The sequence below is a fragment of the Equus asinus genome, chromosome 3 (assembly GCF_041296235.1).
Source record: "Equus asinus isolate D_3611 breed Donkey chromosome 3, EquAss-T2T_v2, whole genome shotgun sequence".
Classification (NCBI taxonomy): Eukaryota; Metazoa; Chordata; class Mammalia; order Perissodactyla; family Equidae; genus Equus; species Equus asinus.
The window spans coordinates 38,784,808-38,810,308 of record NC_091792.1 but is presented as its reverse complement, the minus strand read 5'-3'; the positions used below and the strand labels follow the sequence as shown (position 1 = coordinate 38,810,308).

At 39.7% G+C, this 25,501-nt stretch overlaps 1 protein-coding gene across 8 annotated transcripts in view; it reads right to left on the bottom strand.

The window, feature by feature from the left end:
- The window catches only part of FHIP1A (FHF complex subunit HOOK interacting protein 1A), a 222,239-nt gene that overhangs the window by 176,522 nt on the left and 20,216 nt on the right, over nucleotides 1-25,501 (bottom strand). The window contains exon 1 of one of the 8 annotated variants that reach the window (XM_070504907.1): nucleotides 5,499-5,597. The exons of the other annotated variants lie outside the window; for them this stretch is intronic. The gene's annotated coding sequence lies outside the window, so the exon portion shown is untranslated. Of the gene's footprint in view, nucleotides 1-5,498; nucleotides 5,598-25,501 lie in introns of those variants that run through there. 8 annotated transcript variants of the gene reach the window in all.

Here is a 25,501-nt window from a genome sequence, read left to right as displayed (position 1 = left end):
TGGGCTCCACCCTCAAGGTTTCTGATTCAGCAGGTCTGGGGTAGAGGCCAAGAACTTGCACTCTAACAAGTCTGAAGGGATCCTGCTGCTGTTCAGGGGACCACACTTTGAGAATCACTGATCTAGACAGTTAGAGCCTATCCATGTAGGACATCTCAACTTCTTAAGTACCTTCATAGTCTCATCCAGACGCCATACTTGTCATCAAATTAAGAAAACAGCACCACTCTGTCACGTGAGTCAGCTTCTTACCTGTGGTACCTAATGGTGCACATCGGTTGGGCTGAATATTCACAACGTACAATAAGCGTCTTGACTGGTGAGTTGTCTATAGGTAATTCACACCACAGATAAATGCAGAGGAAGAACTCTGAGCAGTGTGTCTTAAAATTTTACCCTCAGGAAGCAATAAACAGTAAATTGGTGCTAGGAAGATTTACTTAAGACAGCAAAACAACCATTACTCCAGAGCTGTGGTTTTCAAATTGAGCTCCACAGAGCCCCAGATGTTATATCCAGATACCTCAAGGTTGGGGTGGGGAGTAGAGATATGACAGAGGCTTTTGGACTCCCATTTTTAGTCTCTCTCTGAACTAGAAATTCAGCTTTTTTCTGATTTACACATTGGTATAAATTATATTTATGAGTGGTTTTACTGTCCCTTTGAGGGAAAGAAAAGTTCAAGAACACCAGATTTTATTACCTCTATGAGTCCCTTCACTTCTGTGATTCTATTATAATGCAACAATCAAAAGTTGAGTGGCAAGCCAGCCCTGATGGCCTAGTGGTTAATTTCAGCATGCTCTGCTTCAGCAGCCCGGGTTTGGTTCCTAGACACAGAACCACATCACCTGTCTGTCAGTAGCCATGCTGTGGCAGTGGTCCACATAGAAGAATTAGAAGGACTAGTTATACTAGAAAATACAACTATGTACTGGGGCCTTGGGGATAAAAAAAAAACAGAGAGAGAGAAAGATTGGGAGCAGCTGTTAGCTCGGGGCAAATCTTTGCCAGCAAAAAATAAACAAAAAATAACAACAAAACTTTAAAAATTGAGTGGCACATTACAAAAATAAAAATATCAAACTGGCCCAGGAGGCTGACAAAATGCTAAAAATAGCATCAGAATGAATGGCTAGCAGTCAGATCACATTTGCTTCTGGGATAAAGGTCTAGACGTCATACACAGAAGCTTCCAAACTCACTGAGGGAAGCAACTGAACCTCTGTAAATGGAATATGAAAAACAAACTCTAATGGTAATTTATCTCTACTTAAACTTGCCCTGTCAAGCAGATACCTTGCAGAAACAAGAGTCTTTTCAGTAAGTGCCAGGGTGACACTGTGAGATACAGAACAAGATGCCACATGCTCAGGATTGTTTTCAACAAGGTCACTTACTAAACTGCTAAAACTTTTCTTTATGATATATGTTTGTAAGCTACCAGGCAAGTTATGCGTAAAGTGCTAGGATCATTACTGTAGTCCACAAGTGGACCAAGCTGAAAAGACAGAACGGGGCACAGGGCGAGATAAAGGGGAGAAAAGGTGGTTTGGGGGTGATGGACAACATAGTATTATTATGCTTTAATTTGTAAGTCACCCATAATTCTAGTGTTCAAAACCATCTCTGAGGGGCAAATAAGGAAATAGAACCTTATAAGTGGGGGGGCATCCATTCCTGGGATGTCAAAACTGTTTAAAATGACTAGAGTGTCCTGTCATGGAATGGAAGACATGGGTTTGGTATTTTTAAAAAAGCATAGTAAGGGTATCAAAGCTACCCAGATCTCATACACACATCATCATCCTACTTTCAACCAATCCCCATTGCTACCTTCTTTGGCTAGGGCAGCATTCAGAGGTAGGGAGAAAAGATAATCTCAATAAGTCAGTAATTTGCAATCCAATTCCAACAGACAATCTAAACCACTCAGCAAGACCCATCTCTTCTAAACCAAAGCAGCCAGAATGTCCCTAGTGGTATCTGCTCTGGGGAACATGGAGGGTGGAGAGGGCATCAGGCAGAGGTGTTACGTAGTCATTATTTCGTTCAACAAAAATGTTTTCTGAGCTCCTTTGGCAATGATAAATAACACACATAGATAAGGGAGGACTACTGTAAAGTCATTCCTAACGACACAAGGATCTAGGTTAGAGTCCAAAGTCAAACTCAAGGCAGTAATTACATACAATTGAAAATACCCCTGAAAATTCCCTAAAATTCCTCATAAAATATAACACTATGCTGTTTCTCACTAAGTCCAAGATAACCAGTATTTCCTGCCCTTTGAGGAAGACGATTGTCACCCTCAGGTAAACACCAGATGAAATATTTGGCCTGCACTTTGTGAATCATTCAGTTAAACCCAAATGCTCAAACTCTGAGAGGAAATGAAATCTCCCTCCACACAGCAGGCTCATATCTCCCAGCTCATGTTCACTCTAGGACTATGCTCTCATATTTCGATTGTCATTTCTTGTCCCTTTTTTTTCTTTTGGCCAAGTGCATTAGTTTAATTCCTAAGAGTAAAATATGCATATCATGACTGCTCTGTAATATCACCACCTTAACATTTACCCAAAGACATGCCCCAAATGACCCCATTTCTTTGAGTCAACATATTGTGAACTCTTCTTTTGGATGCAAACATATCACAGAGAAGGGTTAACCGTTAAACACGTTAACTCCACACAAAACAATCAGTTTTACCAAAGTAGCTCATTTATCTGCAAAGATGAGAGACACGAGGGAGCAAACTGGTAGGTTTTGGTAGGTGGAAAGAAAATCAAGATGCAGAATATGAAATACATTCCCAGAAAATTAGACCCTGTCAGGGAACAATGTAAACCCATGGTGCACCCCAGAAAGAGGACTGGAGGAGAAAAGAGGGGGATTCTAATGACATACATTCCAAAGATCTTCATGGTCAGCTCTACCCTCATACATTACAAAGCAGAGCCCATTCCCAGAGTCCTTCAGGTGAGGGATGATTCAAGAAACAGAGATGGGCGTGGTAGGCTATTCTGATTCAACTCAACTAGATTACCCACTCAATTACATAGTCCCAACTACTGTCTTCCACTCCCTTCAAGGTCACACAAACTGCTGTGGTTCCAAACATATCCCTGGAGCTAATACAGGCACCCACATTCTTTTCCATTTCTATTCTCACACAGTCATAAGAGCGAACGCCACACCCACCACACCCTAGCTTCTGCCGGGCAGCATCCACAAAGTAAACTTGACCATTTGCCGGGAAACATGGCCCTCTCCTATTCCCAGAGATGCAATATACGGGTTTCGCCCCACTATCCCAAAGTAGAGCGTTCCTATGAAACCTTTCGTAAGCTGAAATGGCATAAAGCGAAGAAGCAATTACCATTACTGTATATGGGAAAAATTTTTTAACATTCCCAGAAACAAAAGAAAACCTACCAAAATAAATGGAGACACAGCACAGAGGCTCACAGACACAGGTCACAGCTCTGGTGGCTTGATGCCGAGGCGCTGAGAGTAGTTCCCCGGAAAGGGGCTTGGGGGCACCACTCTCACTGCTGGGGCGTGAGCTGCCTCTGCAAAGGCTCCCTGCGAAACGAACGCTGAACACCATCTTCCCTTTCAGCCATTTGTCATAAAAGCAAAAATCCTCTTCAGATTTCTTTCGGTTAGTGAAAACAAGTACTACAGTAGGTGTTTTGTAAAAGCAAAGTGGCGTAAAACGAACTTTCAGAGAGGGGAGAGAACCTATACGTTATTCCAGTCAATCACCAAATGTTTTCTCAGGAAACAAAGAACTCTTCCAGTCTCTTCCCCTCACCTTTTTTTCAGTCTTTTCTCTCCTTGTCATACTATAGTCCTACTGGGGTCACCCTGGGCAGGCTCCATATCTAACCATTGTTTCCCCTCCTTCATGTTATTATTTATAGCTCACTGGACATTGCTCTGTCTTTTGTCCTCTCTAGAGTACACCTGGTCTTCATTTGTTTTTCCTCCACCTTCCAATCGTCTAATCCCTAGCCTCCAGTTCTCTGGAAGAATAGGTGGCACATTTAAATGCAGAAATGCACAAAAGAAAACTGTTTATACTAGTCAAATGAACATCATAGACATCTTCATACAAGTACACAATTTAAGCCCTGTTCCATTCTTCTGGATGCAAATACTTTAGCAATCCTCCACTCTTCCACATCAGCCTTAAAACCATTCATCTCTGCGTTTCCCTCCTTCAGGGAATTCCTCGGCTGCTTAGAGCTTTTACTTGACCTTCCTCCACACTTATCACCATCTTAAATTCTTCAGCTGATTTTGGAAATGAAAAATTTTCAGCAGGCAATTAAAAAAGATTAGTAAACCTGTTCTTGACAGGACTAGATTTAACTCTAATGAGATAAAATGACAAGTACATGGCTTGCTGCCACGGTATCAAGAACAGTTTAAGAATTAGATTCAAAATAGCTGATAGAATCCGAAAGACAGAGTAACCTCTGTACATTTTATCTTTTGCTTGGTTTGCACTCTGTGCAAGACATGAAACTCAAAATATTAAGATATTTTCCTACTTAAGATACTTCCTACCAGTTTAGCAAGAGACCTTCAAGACTTAGGAAGAGGTGTTGGGGAGGTTACTACAGCGGAATACTTACTAACTAGACGTAACTAATTTTATCTACAGTGAATATGAAACATATACAGTTTTCCTGAATTTTATGCTCTGAAACACTTCAGTAATATTTTTTTCTGTCTTACAGAATAAAGTGATTATTTCTTTGCTTAAAATGCTTACCTCTCTCACACAAATATTTAAACCTAATAATTAGAAGAATTTAACATGGGACCTATAAAAACTTTAAATTTAAAATGTATCCACATTTGAAAAAACAGTATGTCAGCATTCATATTTACATAACAATGTATTCTCAAACATCAAAAAGAAATGTCATTTTTCACTAGACATCCACAATTTCAATAAGAAATGTTTTCCCATATGAGGGAAAAAGTCAACTCTTAAAACATGAAAAATCATAAGCATTCAAAATAGCTGACTTGAGATTCCCTTAGTTTCATTTGTCCATAAAATTAAGAGCATGTGTCCTATAATACAAAAAATGTAAAAAGCTGACGTTCAAGTTTATGCAAAAACCCCTTCTCACTCCCCCACACCACCAACCTTAAGGAGCAGTTATAGTGTTGGTAGCCCTACAACAAGAGTATTCATCCTTTAAGCCATCCTAGCTTCAACCAGTTCTGGTTTCTTGCTTCAGACACTGCTGTCACAAACCGGACACTAGACATAAATAACGGCGATTAAAGCAGTACTACCTTGAACAAGCAATTAAAAGAGGCTGAAAAGCAGCAACTAAACTCCAAACCATTTGCTCTCTCACAATAGGAAGCTGAAGATAATCTTATTTACTAAACATAAATCACTTGAGATCTGGCCAAATTCTTAAATGATATTCCAGATGGAAAACACTGCAAAGCCAGGAGCTGCTTACATAAGTATTTTCCTCCAACTCAGAAAACAAACTGGACCAGTTTTTCTTGTTGCTTCTAGGAAAGTGATCATTTCAAACCAGTGAAACAATCCAACAGAAGGGCTTCCCTGGACCCACTCAGGCTCTATTTTGGTCCCACCCCTACCCTCCTTCTTCTAGCAGTATCAGGTTTCCTGCAGCTAAGTTTGCTTCCACCTCCTTCAGTATCTATTTAAGTCTCTAGGCTGCAGAAAGCAAATTCCATTATTCAATCTTACCTTCTCAAATATTTTTGTATTTACATTTTTCAGGAAAAAAGTCACGATATAGTCCTTTGATTTTTTTCGTGTGTGTGTATACTTCTCTTTTTTTAATTCTCTTTAGCATTCGGAGAGGTTTATGCAAACTGGCCTCTCAAAGAGGCTGCTGTGTTTCCTAGGGTTCATGCTCACGTGCAGCTGGTTAGGAATAGCTTGGCTTTACTTTTCATTTCCTTGAGTTAAAGTCACTTAGACAGAGAGGCTTTGAGAACTAGAATGTGCAACAAGTCAGTGACTTGTTTGTTTAAAGGAGCTATGTTAACAGCCAAATATTTTCATTGTGCTGGTTAATTCAACCAAAGGTTTGTGAGGACACTTCCTTTATGACTCTTTTTTACTACATATTATGGGAAATGCCAGTGATCCTGACAGAGGTCCACTATGCCCCAGAAAAGCTGTTCTGGGGCATGTGAGAGGGAGCCTGAGATAACCAAACAAAAGACAGCAGAGAAGTCAGTCCCCTCCACCCAGACTAAAACCTCATTTAGTTTTAAAGTGTATTGTAACAGGAAGCCCTGGATTAAATGTCAGACCCGGAACGTTTTAGTTCTTTATTCTACAGTTCTAGATATTCCCTCATACACAGTTAAGAAACCAAGAATACAAAATATCCCAGTAGACTTTACTCACAACCGCCAAAACCTCCAAGTTCCTATGAAACTTCCATTGAGTCTGATTTTCCACCCCTATCTACTGCACGCACCTCTAACCCCACACACATCTTCTGCACTTCACAGGAACTATTACTTTCTTTATCCCGTACCAAGGTAATCACCTCCCAAGGCACCTGGTGAAGACTTCGAGAGCTGGTCCACACTGCAACAGACCTGATCCTGCTGTTTCCTCTTCCTCTAGGACTAAAACACTGCCCTTTATCCCAGGCCTGGCTGCTTCCTCCAAGGCCACAAAGCTGGTCCATACCAACACTCTGAGCAGCTTAACCACTGAGTGACAATTTTCTTCCTACCCAATGCAATTCGAAGTTCTGTGGCCTAAAATCCACAGTCAGACAAATCTAGCTTTGACTCTGCTATTTACCATCTCTGTGACATGGGCGAATTAACCTCTCTAAGCTTCGGTTTTCTCTCTAACTGATGGGGATAATAATAGTATCTACTTTTACTGTGAAGACAGACTGAGATAACGCATATGCCAGGCACACAGCAAGTTCTCAAAAAATGTTAGCTAGTTTTACTATCACTAAACTACTACTCTACTACCGTTATTACTACAGGGATAACTGGCATAAACTGGTAGGCTTCAGGCTAAATTCACACTTTCTGTTTGGCTGTCACAATATATTTTGATTTTTGTTTTTTTATTACTTTTGGAGAGGTAAGCATTCTCCAGTCTGTCACATTCCTCACCACTCTGCCTTATAATCTTACATTTTCATTATTCTACCTGTCTGGTCCCTGAGTTTCTGACACTCCTTCCCCACCAAACACAAGTTCTCACAGCTACAATGGATTCTGTTGTTGTGGGGTTTTTTTTAACAAAGACATTACAGAACTAGGGCAGCCAGACATTATACTGAAAACAATGCCTTTTTAAAAACCATAGCAAGCAGCCACCAATTTCCAAAAAGGTTAAGACCTCTCAATCAGTCAAAAGGCATACATGTGACAGGCAGGGAAAAAAGGCATAAACGTAGCTACTTTGTAGTTTTATGGTCAGCAACAACATCCAAGACATGGAGAATTTGTGAGGTTCTTCTAAAACATGGAATCCCACTGTCCTGGTCTGGCACAAGATGGACAGACCAAATATAATAATGGCAGATCGGAGAATATACTTCAAAAGCCAGGCTCTTCTCTGAGTGCAGAAGGCCAGTGTCCAGTAATTTCTTGTTCCAAATGCACCTGTCAGTGGTCAAGGTCTTAAATTCACCAATAGCTTCATACATATCGAAAAATTAAGTTGTCTGATATTTAGTATTTTTATTTTCTTACTAACTTAGTCTATACAGATTTTCCATTAATAACAAAAAGTCATAACTAATAATTAAGAAACACATATATATACACCTTCTTAATAACATACATCATTTCTGGGGAAAAAATTATAAAAAGTACAAAAAATTAAACACTATAAGACTGTGAAGATATTTACCTATTACAGATTTGATATCATAAAATTAAACAACCATAATTCTCTTTATTAGAAAATCTCCATCTCCTTCTATTGTTCCCAAAAATCTATCCATTGAAAATAGTCTCTTTAAAATAAAGACATTTGTTTTCAAATACTCTAAAATGAAAACCTATGGGCTTTTTTCAAAGTTTACAAAAGATTTTCAAAATAATCAAATATAAGGTAGACAAGTTATCACAATAAACAATACAATGATCTTGTATGAATCCAACTCATATTTATTCTTCATGGAATCTGTACGCCCTCTGGTCTGAGAATCCAAAGTAAATATAATTAAAGTCATTTAAATAGAAAAAAAATAAGGGCTATCCCAGAATGTTAGTCATGATTACTTCTAGGTGGCAAGAACATAGGTGATTCTTTTTTCACGTCTATGTGTGTGTTTTCTAAGTCTTCTGCTCTAGAAAAAAGTTACTTTCATTATCAGATGAAAATTTTACAATACAATAACAATACTGTACCTAACTACTTTTGGAGGAGCAGCGTATATTTTCTAAAGGGCGGAGCCCCTTAAGGAGTCAGGAGTCAAAGTACAGGAAGTAGCTCTCTCTGATATTCCTCATTTGCTTTGCCTTCATTTCCTCTTCTGGGAGGTTAGTGACCAACTCTCCTCCCTAGAGTGCCAGAGCACTTAAGCTCTGTACCACACAATGCAGTCCTTTCTGCTGCCAGCTGGGCGTGTTCTCTAGCGCTCCTTCTATCTTATACTCCAGACTACTTGCAATAGGAACTACATTTTACATTTGTTTTATAAACCTCTACAGAGTTTAGCACAGCTCTCTCAACATACAGCAGACTTCTGATATCTATTTGTTAAACATAAATGAAACAACTCGTCAATCAATTAATTAAAAGTAAGGTGAACCCAGCCTGCTGCTTCTTTGCCTTTAGAGGCAGCGCTGTATTGTGTAGTAACAAAGACTGAGATGCAGTCCCACTGACCCAGATCAGGGCTACTGATGGGAACGCTTTCAGAAAACACCCAAAGCACTGAAGGAAGAAGAGCCTTCTCCCTGAGTCAGCTCTGAACATGCAGAGAGAAACAGACCTGGGAGGTGCCACATCTCAAGACAGCAATGAAGCCCACTCCGGCTCCTTGTCACCATTCCCATGGAAAGACATGTGACATTAGCTGGGGACTCTTAATCCAGCTTTACTATTCCAAAGAGAATTAAATCAGCAAACCGTATGAGGCAAAAGAGTAGCTGATCCCTGCTGGGGGACGACCTGCCCTCCTTTAGTGACAGCAGTGGTTATCTCAGTTTACAAAGCCTATAAAAAGCACTGGCAGAGTTTTCAGGGTTCTTAGACAAAGCGCTATTATTTCAGTGACGCTGAAGACTGGCTAATAATAGAGGAAACATCCTTATATTCTTCGGCTTCAATAGCTTTAATTATATTTATTGTGAATTCTCCAACCAGTGGGTGTACAAATTGCACAAAGAAAAATATGAATTGTATGTGTAAAATTAATTTTACCGGGTACCGTGATGCTGCTGTTAATCCTTAGCCCTATGTACCCGCGATTGTTAAACTGAGCTGCTTCTGAGTCAAATTATCATCTACACAAGTTGTAGTTTAGAATGGCAAAATGGAGGAGGGGTGGTGACTGGGCTTTGACCTCCCAGTGAGAGGGATGGCTCTGTCTGTCTCAAACCACAGTAAAGAATGAGTTTTGTTCTGCCCTTGCAAGCCACCAAGAACTGCTCTTGGAGTGAAGGGAAATCCACACAAGTGGACAAGCAAAGAAAAAATAAAGCCACGTAAAATTTCCCATTTTCACCCACAAACTAAGTTAGGGGATGACTCTAATCTTTCAGGAAGTTGTAATGCAACCTTAATGGTCAAACATATAACTCTTTCATGATTTCAAAAATGCCCTTCGGGAAGCTCCTGTGCATCTCTCAGTTTCCTGTATTTCTCTACAACCTGTGCTCCAGATTTCTGAGTCCTAATTTGCCTAACTTGCTCCATTTTCTTCACTAGCCTGTAACTGTTAGGTACGCAAGTGTTTTTAAACAAACAAAGCTGTAAACACTTAGGAAGTGAAAATTGCCCTGGGGGAAAAAGGTAACAAACTTACTAGCCTCTTTACTTCTGCAACAGAGTCATTTCACAGAGTCTTTGTAGTGAGAAATGCCTGCGTTTTGGCAGAGCTGGTCCTGTATCACACAAGCAGACCCAAAGTTACCTAGGAACAAAGTTCCTTGCCCAAATAAGGAAAAGAATGGCTGCCAGTCTTTCACACCAATAACTCCAATGCTTCTCAGTGACGCTCCAGGGTGATATGACTGAATCAAGAGATATATGAGGGACCCACCCCACGGCCTCGTGGTTAAGTCTGGCACGCTCTGCTTCAGCGGCCCAGGTTCATGGGTTCAGATCCTGGGTGTGGACCTGCACCACTCATCAAGCCATGCTGTGGTGGCGACAGACATATAAAGTAGAGGAAGACTGGCACAGATGTTAGCTTAGGACTAATCTTCCTCAGCAAAAAAAAAAAAAAAAAAAAAGCATATGAATGCCACATCACAACCCTTTGAGAATCAACTCTCTTTGACTTAACCCTCTGATAATTAAAAAGCTATATTGTATCACTACCTTCCCATGACAAAACCAAAAGAGAACTACATTATATCTGAAAGCCTTAATTCCCAGTAATCCCATTTCTACTATCAAGAAAATAGAAAATAACAACTGTTGGCAAGGATGCGGAGAAACTGGAACCCTTGTGCACTGCTGGTGGGAATGTAAAATGGTGCAGCTGCTAGGGAAAATAGTATGGTGGTTCTGCAAAAAATTAATTAGATATTAATTAATAGAATTACCATATGATCCACCAATTCCATTTCTAGATATACACCCAAAAGAACTGAAAGCAGGATCTTGAAGAGAGATTTGTATACCCATGTTCATAGCACCATTATTCACAATAGTCAAAAGGTGGAAGCAACCCAAATCTCCACCGGTGGATGAACTGATAAACAAAATGTGATACACACATACAATGGAATATTATTTAGTCATTTGATTTCACATATATGAGGTACCTAGAGTAGTCAAATTTATAGAGACAGAAAGTAGAATGGTGGTTGCCAGGGGCTGGGGGGAAGGGAGAACAGAGTATAGAGTTTTGCAAGATGGTAAAAGTTCTGGAGATGCATGGTAGTGATGGTTGCACAACAATGTGAATGTACTTAATGCCACTGAACTGTGCACTTAAAAATGGTTAAAACGGGGGCCAGTCCAGTGGTGTAGTGGTTAAGTTCACTTGTTCCACTTCAGTGGCCCGGTGTTCACAGGTTCAGGTCCTGGGCACAGACCTACACACTGTTCATCAAGCCATGCCGTGACAGCATCCCACATACAAAATAGAGTAAGACTGGCAAAGATGTTAGCTCAGCAAAAATCTTCCTCAAGTAAAAAAAGAGGAGGATTGGCAACAGATGTTAGCTCAGGGCCAATCTTCCTCACCAAAAAAAAAAAGTTTAAAATGATACATTTTTTTATTATACAGTCTATTAATTTGTTCATTAATAATCAGAAAAATGAAAGTTAAAGTCACAATATTAAATCCTACTACCCATAAATTACATTTCAATTTTTTTTTTTAAGATTTTATTTTTCCTTTTTCTCCCCAAAGCCCCCTGGCACAGGGTTGTGTATTTTTTTTCAGTTGTGGGTCCTTCTAGTTGTAACATGTGGGACGCAGCCTCAGCATGGCCCAATGAGTGATGCCAGGTCTGCGCCCAGGATTCGAACCAGTGAAACCCTGGGCCACCGAAGTGGAGCGCGCAAACTTAACCACTCGGCCACAGGGCCGGCTCCTAAATCTCAATTTAAAAATACACAAGATATGATTTCACAACCACCGAACACGCAAAAATTTAAAAATCTGATCACATCAAGTGTTGCTGAGCAACAGGCAACTTCATACACCAGTGTAGTACATATTGGTACACCAGTCTGGCAAACAGTAGTCACTGCTTCGTAAAACTAAACACGTGTAGGGGCCAGCCCAGTGGCATAGCAGGTAAGTGCCCATGCTCCACTTCAGCAGCCCAGGGTTCGCCAGTTCTGATCCCAGGCACGGATGTATGCACCACTGTCAAGCCATGCTGTGGTGGGCATCCCACATATAAAGTAGAGGAAGACAGGCACAGATGTTAGCTCAGGGTCAGTCATCCTCAGCAAAAAGAGGAGAATTGGCGGCAGATGCTAGCTCAGGGTCAATCTTCCTCAGAAAAACATACGTATACTCTATGACCCAGCAATTCCACTCCTAGGTTTATACATTAGAGAAACTCTGGCATATGTGCAACAGGAACTACATTCATACCAATCTTTCTCATGATTGCAAAAAGTTACACGACAACACAAATGTTCACCAGCATTAGAAAAGATAATGAAATGTTGTATATTCCTACAATGCAATGCTATACAGCAGTAAAATAAATAAAATATAGTTTCATGAATAAACATGGATGAATCTCAAACACATATTCTTGAGTAAAAACAGGAAGGTACCAAAGAGTACATGTTATATATGATTCTAATTAAAAGAACAAAAGCAGCTAAAATTAACCAATATACTTTTAGAGAATTAACCAACACATAAGGCAAATCCATTTTTTAAAAAGCAAGGGAATGACTAAAAAATGAAGTATAATGGTCACCACAAGAGGCAGAGAGGATGAAGAAGAGGCAATCAAGGAAGGACATACAGAAGTTTCTAAGGTACTAAAAATATAATATTCCATTTCTCAAAGCTAGTAGGTACCAGTGTTCATTTTATTATTTTACTTTAAACATACACTGATACATATTTTTTTATTTGTGAGTGTGTATGTATGATATATCTCTCATTTTAAAAAGTAAAATTAAAGCCAAAAACCAAATGCTATTTTTTAAAAGAACAACCTGATGAGGCTTCAATTTCAAGACGGTCCATGGCATGGTTGTCCCTCCTGAATCCCTAATGATGTGAAAGTATCAGAAGACAAAAACAGAAGAATTCTATAAGATTAAAAAGAGTTGGCTGGAAGAGAATTTTAAATGGACAAGAGATTTCAACAAATTTCTGGAAGACAGAACAGGAAATGAGAATGAGCTGACAGATGAGCAGTGAGGACAAAGCTGCTGCCCAGGGGCCACACAGGAGGCAATCTGCTCAAGAGAATCCCAGGGAGGCTCATGGCTCAGAGTCAACAGGTGTCACAGAGTAGGGAGGATGACAGGGGGCCGGAACAGGGGGGCGAAGTGATGACAGTTAGCACTCCCGCCCCAACTCCCCTACCCTCGAACACAGCCTTCGGGCAGCTTTTGCCGAGTGGAATGACAGACAAAACATCTAGGGGTTCACCTCTAAAGGAACCAATCGTGATGGCAGGGAGCAAGAGACGGTTTGTGAAGGCTTCCGATGTATATTTTGGTCCCTCAGAGTAAATCCTCCTCATTAGGGCCCTTTTAGGGTGAAGCAAAGCTGGCCAGCAGACAACCCAGTACCCTACACACACACACTGAGCTCTATTTGGAATTGCTACTCAGGGAGAGATGCAGCTGGTGGGGGGCTGGGAATCTCTACATACAGATCTTTTTAAAATAGTGGAGGATAGGCCAGCCCCAGCGACCTAGTGGTTAAGTTCGGCACATGCCACTTCAGCAGCCCCAGGTTCAGTTCCCAGGCACAGACTTACACCACTCAACTGTCAGTGGTCATGCTGTCACGGTGGCTCACATACAAAAAGAAGAAGATTGGCAACAGATGTTAGAGCTCAGGGTGAATCTTCCTCAGCAAAAAAAAAAATAGTGGAGCAAACTCTCTCCAGTCCTCCATTCTTAATTATGAACACACAGGCAGCCAACCCTACAAGGGAAATCACTAACAAGAGGGGGGTAAAAACTGACAGTGAGAGAAACAGTTAATTCAGGAAACAGACAAGCAATTTAAAAAGACATAATTCTAGGGGCCAGGCCTGTGGTAGAGCAATTAAGTTCACGCATCCTGATTCAACAGCCCAGGGTTCACAGGTTCAGATCCCAAGCACAGACCTACACTACACACTGCTCATCAAGCCATGCTGTGGCAGTGTCCCACATACAAAAAGCAGGGGAAGATTGGCACAGATGTCAGCTCAGAGACAATCTTCCTCAAGCAAAAAGAGGAGGATTGGCAACAGATGTTAGCTCAGGGACAATCTTCCTCACCAAAAAGAAAGAGAAATGATGCTAATACAACTCAAAGACGCAAGAAGATACAATAACCATTAAACAAAAACGAGACAATGAAAATAAAATGCTTAGAGAACAATAAAGAACATACAAAACATTTTTGAAAATATGATTACCAAAATAAAAATTCAGTAAAAGTGTACTATAAAATAACAATGAGGAAATCTCTCAGAAAGTGTAACGAAAAGACAAAAGGATAGAAAATATGAAAGAATAGATTAGAAACAAAGAATCAATGCAGGAGGTGCAATATCCAATTAAAAGCTGCCCGATCTGTACCACGATAAGTCTTCCCCAACCCCAACCCCAACCTCAACAGGTCAGTGAACCCAGGGTACTATCTGATCCAGAGGGAATAGATCCATAGGCTGAATTAAGCCAATCAAGTTGTTGCTTCTGAGAATCTGACTTATGAGAAATATATGCTCTAACATGGCCCAAAACCAAAAGATCATGTCATTGCTGGCAGGTATAAATATTTTGGCCCATATAAAGGAGAACGGAATAGAGAAGCAGAAAAAGACAGAAAGAGAGAGGAGGCAATGTGACCACGATTGTTAACTTTTAGCCCATGCCATAGTCCCTAACGGGTCCACTGGTGTCACTGAGATTGGCCGTTAAATCCTACGTTTTGAAGGTTATTTTATTTAAGTTAACTTGAATGGCTTTCTGTTCTTTGCAACCAACACACTCTGACTAAAACAGTAGGTATCTATTGTCTGGAACTGCACAGTAACCAAGAGATACCACATTGCGTCTGCTCTAACGTGATAACACACTGCCTTTCCCTTCACCAACCAGCTGTGCAAAACACAATATTGGCTCGCACTACCTGTCATTCTGTCAGCATTGGCACCGATGTGAGCTGTGTGGTATTGTTGAATATTATTAAGATTAAATGTGATCAAATACTCCTAATAATTAAAATGTCAAAATCCAAGAGTAAACATATAGCATATTCAATGAAAACTTGAAATTGTGGAACAATGGGAAAAAGGAGGAGAATGTTAACTTGCTTTACAATATGGAAAAAGAAAATAAATAGTTCAAGATTTTGGAAAGAAAACGAACAAATTAACGTCTTCTGTACCCTCACTGAGTTTTTCAATCAGCCTGAAAAATTAGAAAGCCATGCAAAATTTCTCTTTTGATGATATGAATAAAGCTGATTTACTTGGAAAGGGCATGGAATGCCATTGTCTAGATTAATCTGCACTGAATAAGAAAAAATATTCTTTGAAGTTCAAGAAAGAGAAGGAAAGTCTTTTGCATATTTGGAAGGTAACTTTCATGCATTCTGCAGAGTCAAACCACAGCCTGAGAACCTTAAGCCAATGTCTGAAACCCTAAAAAATGCATACAGTGTGATTGAGCAGGGGAGGGAAAGGCCACCAGGTGGAAGGTAAAGGGAGGGGGTATGTATGCTTCCATGATTAGCAGCCACCAAGACTAGTCTTTCCTAGACTTCCTGATTTCACAAACCAGTAAAATTACATATATACGCACGCACGTGTGCACACACACGACCAATTCAATGGCCAACTTTGTATTTTTCCAAGTAAGGATAATACTTTTAAAGCCATTACTATTATTAGATATTATTACCATCATTTAATTTTTTTAAAGGACATTTTAACGCCAAAACCAAGTAGGAAGGACTCGATCTTAGCATTTTCTAAAGCCCTTGAACACTTCATCACAAGCTGGTGAACACACTTACATGAAGTCAGTTTTGTACCACAGTTACGCAGGTTTTGCTTCAGCTAAGATTTGTGATTCATTTCCTAACCCCCAAATCCATTATTCCATTGGTCCCTTCCCTCAAAAAGACTGTCATAAAGGTAATAAATATGCAAATGGACTATTTAAGGATAATGCAGAATTTGGGAGCCCAAAAACATGATACAGAGGGCTTCATGTGAGTAAGGGCTGAAAAGCTTCCCTAGTCGATTAAGTAAGATAGATTCGGATGGGTGAAGAAGAAGGAAAACCTACCACACGATGAACGACAGCACAGGGTGAACAGCGGGACTTCAAAGCAAGAACGGAATGCTTTAGGAGACACTAAGGAAGAGGCCTCAGCTGAGTAGAGAACTAACAAGGAGCACTAGTGTGAGACAAAACTGGAAAGTCTTATGAGCTTTCACCAGATGCTAGGCTGCAGAGTTGGGACTTTGTTTAGAAGCAACAAGGAAGCTCCGAAGGGACAAGCATGACAAAGGGAGCATATTAGGAATATTGACCCAGTAGAAGCTATGATTTAGTAAAAAGTTTAGGCAACGTGAATTGATGTCCTGGGCAGTTAGGCAGTTACCTCTAGTTCTGGCTCATAAGGCTCTGTTTGAGAAGATTCAGGCCCACCCACCTGTGTGAAAACGTACTGTCACTATTTCTGCACCTAGAGCCTTGGTGGGAGCGACTGTCTAAATCCCCCTGAAAAATCATCTAATTTTCTCTTTCCCAGGTGTGGCTGCCAACTCCTCTAGGATTTTGCTCTCGGTAACATGAAAGTAGTATCATTGGTGCAAATAAGGAAATCACGAAGCAGAGCTGTTTTAGAAGACAATCATATGTGATCAATTAACAGAAATGTTCACTAGGCAACTTAAGGTTCATTCAATTGTCCGACAATATTTACTGAGCTCCTACCTGGCATCTACTATGCGGCAGGCACCTGAACAAAAAAGATAAAGATCTCTGTGCTTGTGAAGCTATAAATAAATACATTACAAAGAATGTAAAAAGTGCTTTGGAAAAAAGATAAAAGCAAAAACAAAGACTGATACTAATCTTAAAAAAAAACAAAAACACTAATTGAAGCTAAAAGAAGGGATAAGTTCCCCAGAGAGTGTACTATTTGGCTAATGCTCCTTCTACTTCTAAAATTCTACTATTCTAGATCAAGGAATTTGACACAATCTCAATCTTCTTGCATAAGCAGAAGGCAAGAACAAAGCATCACACAATTGCTGTGGCTTGAAGAGATATCAGCGATCCATCGCCATGGTACTGTGCCCTTACAGATGAGGAAATGGAGGACCACAGAGTTCAGCTCACGTCATCTTAGAGGGAAACAGGACTGCAGAACTCTTTAGCTTTTTTGTAGCTTTTAACAGCAGAAGCCCTATCAGTCAGTTCAGAGAAGCCTCAAACCCTATTGGAAGCAATAAAAATAATTTTTTTTAATTACATAGATAAATGGCTTAAGCTATATAATAGCAATAATAAAAACAGCAAACACTTACATAGCACTTACTTTGTGCCAGACACTCTTCTAAATCCTTGTCATGAATAATGAACATTTAATCCTCATAGGAACCCTATGAGGCAGTCAGACTCCAGAGTCAGTGTTTCAAGGCCATGCCACCCCCTTCTAATTACTTGTGCATAGCTTCACAGAACATAATCTTCTATCATTAATAGAATGGGTATTCCCATTAGTTACACCCAGAAACTAAGGTCTAGATTTTTCATTTGGTCCTAGCAGAGTTAGAACATATTTGTATGTCAAACACACTATTTAAGCTTCATTTGAAGAAAATATGGTTTAGAAGTAAACTTGAAACTAAATAATAGAATTAGTATTATGCTAAATAACTGGTATTTCATTAATTCAATAAAGGATCCTTAAAGGCGTATTTTCAACTACGTACTACTTCAAAGACATTCTTTTAAGACACTTAGCAAAGTTTTAAAAAAATGAAATTCCTGGAAAGCACAGTTTTTGCTTTTGGGGTTTGTTTTTTTAATTAAACAAATCTTATGCTTTGGTTTTCAAAGGAGAAGAAAGAGAGAAGTACAATGCAGAGAAGTTCTTTCTCTGTTAGTATGTTTCCAAGCAACTAATTATTTAAAGTTTTACTATTGGAATCATGACATTTACCAATAACATGTGATAACTCATAAAATATAACATATTTAAATTTTAAAAAAAAGAAAAAAGTTTCTGGGGCTGGCACAGTGGCACAGCAGTCAAGTTTGCACATTCTGCTTTGGCGGCCCAGGGTTCACCAGTACAGATGCCGGGTGTGGACCTACACGTCACTCGTCAAGCCGTGCTGTGGCAGGCATCCCACATAAAGTAGAGGAAGATGGGCATGGATATTAGCTCAGGGCCAATCTTCCTCAGCAAAAAGAAGGCAGTTGGCAGCAGATGTTAGCTCAGGGCTAATCGTCCTCAAAAAAAAAAAGTTTCTCCTTCTCAACACACCAAATATAGATTTTGTGAACTTCATTATAAAGTATTACCAACTCAATGTCTAAAGTTGATGATCTTTTGCCTCCAGTTAACTAGGTTCATTTTCACTTCAATGGACTTTCCTATCAAAGAGTTTTGATCACATGTTACATACTATTACAATTCATTCCATGGGTCTGTCTAGATTCTTTAGTTGTACTGGAATTTAATCATACAGAATAACAGTTGAATACATGGACCATTGGCTATGGCTCACAACCATTTTATTACAACTATTTTTAGACATTTTAGAGATGATAGTACAACTATTTTAGACATTACCCAGTGATCTACACTATTTGTATGCATAGATCTGAAAGCTAACTTCTAAACCTTCACTGATTAAATTGTTCCTCACGTAACAAACCTCTTACCTTTTTTCTATGAGAGGAAAGAACTAATCTTTCTTATCTGAAGCAAAGTTAGGAGATGCCAGGCTCCCTTTGTTACAGCAATATGTTTAGATACGATACAAAGCGGAAAACAGCATATGTGGCTCCTATATTCAACATTCTTCTCTCATCCTTAGGAACATCTCCTTTCATTGAACCACATTTTCCAACAGACAATCCCTGTGACCCTCAGCATATCTGAAAACCTTCACTGGCATACTACATAATTCTTTCTCCTTATCCTTATCACCATGGAAGGCTCAACATGGAGCTATTTTCGAATGGCCTAAGAATACTCAATTCAGCCATTATTTGAGTGCCAAATGTGTACAAGGCACTATGATAGCACTGTAAAGAATATAAGAAAAGTAGTAGACTCCTTGTCTTCAAACAGCTTTTAAACTAGTAGAAAAAGATAAGTGCACCAATCACTGTAGCCACAAGGTAGAATGAGAGCCAGAGGAGAGGTGTTGTAGACATTTAACGGGGAGGAGTGGGGAGGGAGGGACTCAGCTTTGCTGCAGCCAACACCCAGAGGGAAACACGATCTGCTAAAAGATTCAGTGTCCACAGGGTAAAAATAAACCAGTTGCTCAGAGAAAGAACAACTATTTTTGATACTTACATCAGAAACAAATTCAGCCTATGGTTCCTGATAGAAGATTCTGTCAAATGTAATAAAATCCTAAGGATTTTTTTTTTACAATAACCAATGATATGTTTGAGCAGGGCTGAAAAGCTCTAATGAAAACCAAGAAATTTAACATGGACACGAGGCAGAAGAGCTGGCCTCAGCAACACCATGACAGCAAACTCCCTATGTGTGGCACACACAGAAAAGGTACAGAAGCGTTACTGCCACATTTAGAATGACTGCATTTCTTTTTGTGGAATGAGATGGGGTCTAAATAAGCAAACACCACTGTGTTATTTAACTGAATTCACTTTTTCTTATACAAATTGAATCACAAAGATATTTTGAAGTCAACACTTGACACTTCATGTAAATAGAAAGTAGGTCACCAGTCTGAAACAAACAAAAGTGACTTATATCTAGGAATTACTATTTTTAAAACAAAGTTCCTAAAATACCCCATTTGGTATTCATTTGATTCTACAAAGTTTTTTGTACCACTTAAATTTATATCTGCACAGGTTTGCAGTCTTCCCACTTTAGAAGAACTAAGGTAGTTTGAGGGAAGCATGGCATTTTGTCAAGTTTAAAATTGGGAGAAAACTTCTACTAGAGGCTATATTATATAGGGCAAATCCAATAATAATAGATATCCCTTTATTTGGCTATTTTAATTTATAAGATTTTTGTTATAAAAGAATCTAGTTACTCATCTGATCACTGAAAGCAAAAGTTTCCTTCCACAGAATGAAAAAGAAAAGATTTTTCTTTAGAAAACAAAATCTACGAACGATTGGTAGTAAGAGGTCAACTCTTTTTACCTAAGCAGTGATCTGTTCATTGCTCAACAGTGAACAACCCACAAATATTACACAGACTTCTGAGATAGAGTTTGCATAAATTGATTGGGAATAAAAGCATTACTAGATCACAGTAGCTCAAATTCCAGCGATTAGTCCCAGGCCATTAATAACTTCGACTCCAAGTTTCCACATGGATCAACTATTGAAATTATGAATGACTGACAAAAAAAATCCGATTCTTATTGCGAAGATTCATACACCTGGAAATGAATAACTGAGCAAGAAGCAGAGGGGACAGGGTCAATGTGCAAATATTTACTCATGAACTTGGCTCTCGCTGTTGTATCATTTTTCAGTTAGTTTTACAGTCTATGATTATATGTACCATTTGCCTAAAAACTATCAATGAAGACAAAGTTCATAGAGAACAAAGAAGATATAAATTTAAAATATAATGAGTCCTTGTATTTATGTACTGACCTAAAACACTCTAAGTATATCTCATTCATATGGTAAACAGCACAGCGGCATTATTTATTTAGGCTTCATCTCACTCAAGAAAGAATTTGAGGTGGCTTATGAGAAATGCATGTACTAAAGAAGAAAACTAAAAATCATGACAAAGGAAAGCAGAGAGAAGAAAATGAAGACTGTAGCTAGAATAAGAGATATTGGAATAGAACTCAAATACAGAGACAATAAGATCCTACAATTGAGCAGAGAATTTGATTCTGTGCTTCCTAGAAGCCAAGGTGAAAAAGTAAACATTGTTAGTTACATGATTTTCCAAGAGGAACAAATATTTGCCCTCCTCCAGGGAAGCAAAACTGTTTCCTATTATCACCTGAGCTTACATTCTTAGAATCAATTTTCTCCATCCTCTCACCAACTTCCCACATCTAATCAGTAGTCTGCCTTACTATTACCACCTACACACGGTTCCCACCATCTGTAATCCAGCCCAGGGCCACTACCCTGTATCAGATCCCCATTACCTCAGGGCCATCACAATGGTCTTCTGAATTATCTCTCAGCCACCTCTCTCTCCCCACTCCAATTTATCTTACACACTACTGCAAGAATAATATTCCTAAGGCTGTGATTAAGTCACTCTACTGAAAACCTTCAGTGGGTTTGCTCTGCTTACCTGAAGCAACCTGGTATATCAGGCCTAACCTCCCATGGCTTTCTCTCTCACACAGCCTATGCTCCAGCCACTTCATAAATCTAGCCACTCCCAAAATAAGCTAGATCTTTCCACTTTTTCCCATGGTAATATAACCATGAGATGCCCTCCCTTTCATCTGTGCATGTTTAAAGAACAAGTTTGAATATCGCCTCACTGAGGAAGCCTTCGCTAATTCTCTCCATGAAAAGTAACACTTCCTTCTCTCTCATCCCACTGCACTTGTCTAGGACTGTAATTCCAGAGAGTAACTATCACATCCCATCATCAGTCTCTCCTCTGTCTAGCCTATACTTCAGACTGCTCCACAATTACCATCCCAAACACACATCTGGTCCTGTCACCACACTGCTTATAGTCATCCCTCAGTCTCTCATATGTGCAAGGCCCTCCATGGTCGGCTTCACCCACAGCATTCGATTCATATATCGATCATTGCACATATTGAATCATACTGGAGTTAGCTGTTTACATGTCTGTCTCCTCCTGGACAAGGATCAAATCTTACTAATCTTGAGTGATGTCAGCATCATGGCAGAGTGAGTTGTTCCCTTTCTCTCTCCCCTTTAAGTTACAACTAAACAGACATTCATTAATCAAGAGAGGATTCCCTACACAGTACAACAGGATGCCTGAGATATCCATGCCGCCACACATCTGAAGGTGGGTGGAATGGATCCCTGGGAAGCAGTGGAAATAGGGAAGTGCACTTCTCCTCTGCCCCGGCGGCAGTGAGCCAGGTAAGTGCAACTGTGAGAGGAAGCCTGGGCAGCCCAGCCCACGTGCAAATGCTTTTAGAGTGACAGCCTGGCCTGCAGGACCAGCCACTGTGCCTCAGTGGCCCCGCCCATGGGAACACTTCCGATCAAGTGACAGCAGCTCAACCCCCACGTAGGCGCCCCTCCTGCCTAGCGCTGTAGCTCAGGTGAAATTACCAGTGAGTGCAGAGACCTTGCCCATGCGAGAGTGACCTGCCAGCAGAGCACAGAGGCCCAGCTGTGGTGCGCAACCCACCCACAGAGTGCAGAGTCCCCACCCACATGAGCACAACCTGCAAAGCAGCTGCAGCCAGCCCATGCAAACACAGAGTGGCCCCACTGGCCCAGCTACCAGCAGACGAGGTGGGATCAGAAAACACAGCTCCCGCCCTGCAGACAGGGGTGGCAGGTGGAATCTGTGAACTGATACTACCACAAATGAGCCAGCAAAGGATCAATTCATCAAACACCATTAATAACTACAGTAACACTTCAGAGAGGTAGGAAAATGAAGTCTCCAAAAACCAATTGTGAAGTCACAGAAGTTTACAATCTAAATGACAGAAAACTCAAAATACTTGTCGTAAAGAAGCTCAATGAGTTATAAGAAAACTCAGAAAGACAGTTCAAGGAGCTCAGGAATAAAGTTAATGAGCAGAAGGAATACTTCACCAAAGGGATTGAAGCTCTAAAAAGAAAAGCAAACAGAAATTCTGGAGATGAAAAACACAATTAATGAGATAAAAAAATAATCTAGAAACCATAAAAAACAGAGCTGAATTTATGCAGCACAGAATTAGTGAATTAGAGGAGAGAAATACAGAAATACTTCAGGTGGAGGAGGAGAGAGAACTGGGTTCTTTTTTGGGTTTGATTTTGTTTTTATTTTTTGTTTTTTGAGGAAGACTAACCCTGAGCTAACTGCTGCCAATCCTCCTCTTTTTGCTGAGGAAGACTGACCCTGAGCTAACATCCATGCCCTTCTTCCTCCACTTTATATGTGGGATGCCTACCACAGCATGGCGTACCAAGCATTGCCATGTCCACACCCAGGATTTGAACTGGCAAATCCCAGGCTGCTGAAGCAGAACATGCGCACTTAACTGCTGTACCACCGGGCCAGCCCCTGGGTTTTTTTTAAATGAAGAAATTCTTCAAGAAATATCTGACTCAATTAGGAAAATCAATATAAGGATTATAGGTATTCCAGAGGAAGAAGAGTGGGAGAAAGGAGCAGTGTTTGTTCAAAGAAATAATAGCTGAGAACTTCCCAAACCTGAGGAAAGAACTGGACTTACAAGCACATGAAGCCAACAGAACTCCTAATTAGATCAATGCAAAAAGACCTCCAAAGCATATAATAGTACAACCAGCAAAAGTCAATGAAAAGAAAAGATATTAAGCACAGCAAGGCAGAAGAAAATAACCTACAAAGGAACCCCTATCAGGCTTCAGTGGATTTCTCAGCAGAAACTCTAGAGGCTAGGAGAGAATGGAATGATATATTCAAAATACTGAAAGACAGTAACTGTCAGCCAAGAATACTCTATCCAGTGAAACTATCCTTCAGATACGATGGAGAAATAAAAGCTTTCCCAGATAAACAAAAGCTGAGGGAGTTCATCACTTACCTTATAAAAAATGATGAAGGAAACCCTCCTACCTGAAACAAAAAGCAAAGGTTTACAAAGCTTGGAGCAAGGAGATAAATTGACAGACAAAATCAGAAAATTGCATCTCTCTATCAGAAGAGGTTAACAAACAATTATAACATAAAAGATAAAGGGAAGGAAAGAATCAAAGAAAAGTATAAACACTTCCATTTAGTCACAAACTCACAACATAAAAAAGAATAATTTGTGAGAACAATAACTCAGAATGGGAGGAAGAAAGGGATGGAACCTGCTTAGGCTAATGGAGATAAGAGGCTATCGGAAAATGGACTATCTCTCATCTACGTGATCTTTTATGCAAACCTCATGGTAACCACTAGAGAAAAATCAGAGCAGAGCCACAAATCATAAATGAAGAGAAAACTGAGAAAACCATAGCAGAAAACCACCAAAAGGAAACGGCAGTCAGAAATACAAAGGAAAAGAAAGAAATATAGAAAAACAGAAAATGAGATAAAATGGCAGTATTAAGACCTCACAGATCAGTAATCACTCTAAATATAAATGCACTGAATTCTCCAATCAAAAGACAGAGAGGAGCTGGATGGATTAAAAAGAAAGACCAAACAATATGCTGCTTCCAAGAAACATATCTCAACTCTAAAGACAAACATAGACTCAGAGTGAAGGGATGGAAGACAATACTCCAAGCAAATGGCAAGCAAAAGAAGGCAAGTGTTGCCATATTTATTTCAGACAAAGCAGACTTCAGGATAAAAAAGACAATGAGAGACAGAAGGGCAGTATATAATGATAAAAGTGACTTTCCATCAAGAGGACATACTTATGAATATATATGCACCTAACACAGGAGCAACAAAGTATGTAAAGTAACTATTACCAGACCTAAAGGGAGAAATTGACAGCAACACAATAATAGTAGGGGACCTCAACACCCCACTTACTTCAATGGATAGACCATCTAGACAGAAAGTCAACAAGGAAACAGTGGCTTTAAATGAAATACTAGATCAGGCAGACTTAATAGATATATGTAGAACATGCCATCCAAAAAGAGCAGAATACAGATTCTTCTCAAGGGCACATGGAACACTCTCAAAGAAAGACCTTATATTGGGTAACAAAGCAAGCCTCAATAAATTTAAGAAGACTTAAATCATATCAAGCATATTTTCTGACCACAACGCTATGAAACTTGAAATCAATCACAAGAAAAAAGCTGGGAAAGTCAAAAACATGTGTAGACTAAACAACATGGTACTGAACAATGATTGGATCAAAGAAGAAATCAAAGGAGAAATCAAAAAATAACAGGAGACAAATGAAAATGAAAACACAACACACCAACTCTTATGGTATGCAGCAAAAGTGGTCCTAAGAGGGAAATTTATAGCAGTGGAGGCCTACCTCAACAAAGACAACAAAGCTCAAATAAGTAATCTTAAACTACACATACCAGAACTAGAAAAAGAACAAAAAAAGCCCAAAGTCAGCAGAAGGAGGGAAATAATAAAAATTATGCAAGAAATAAATGAAAGAGAGATTAAAAAATAATAGAAAGGGGGCTGGCCCCATGGCCAAGAGGTTAAGTTCACGTGCTCCACTGCAGGTGGCCCAGTGTTTCATTAGTTCAAATCCTGGGTGCAGACATGGCACTGCTCATCAAACCACACTG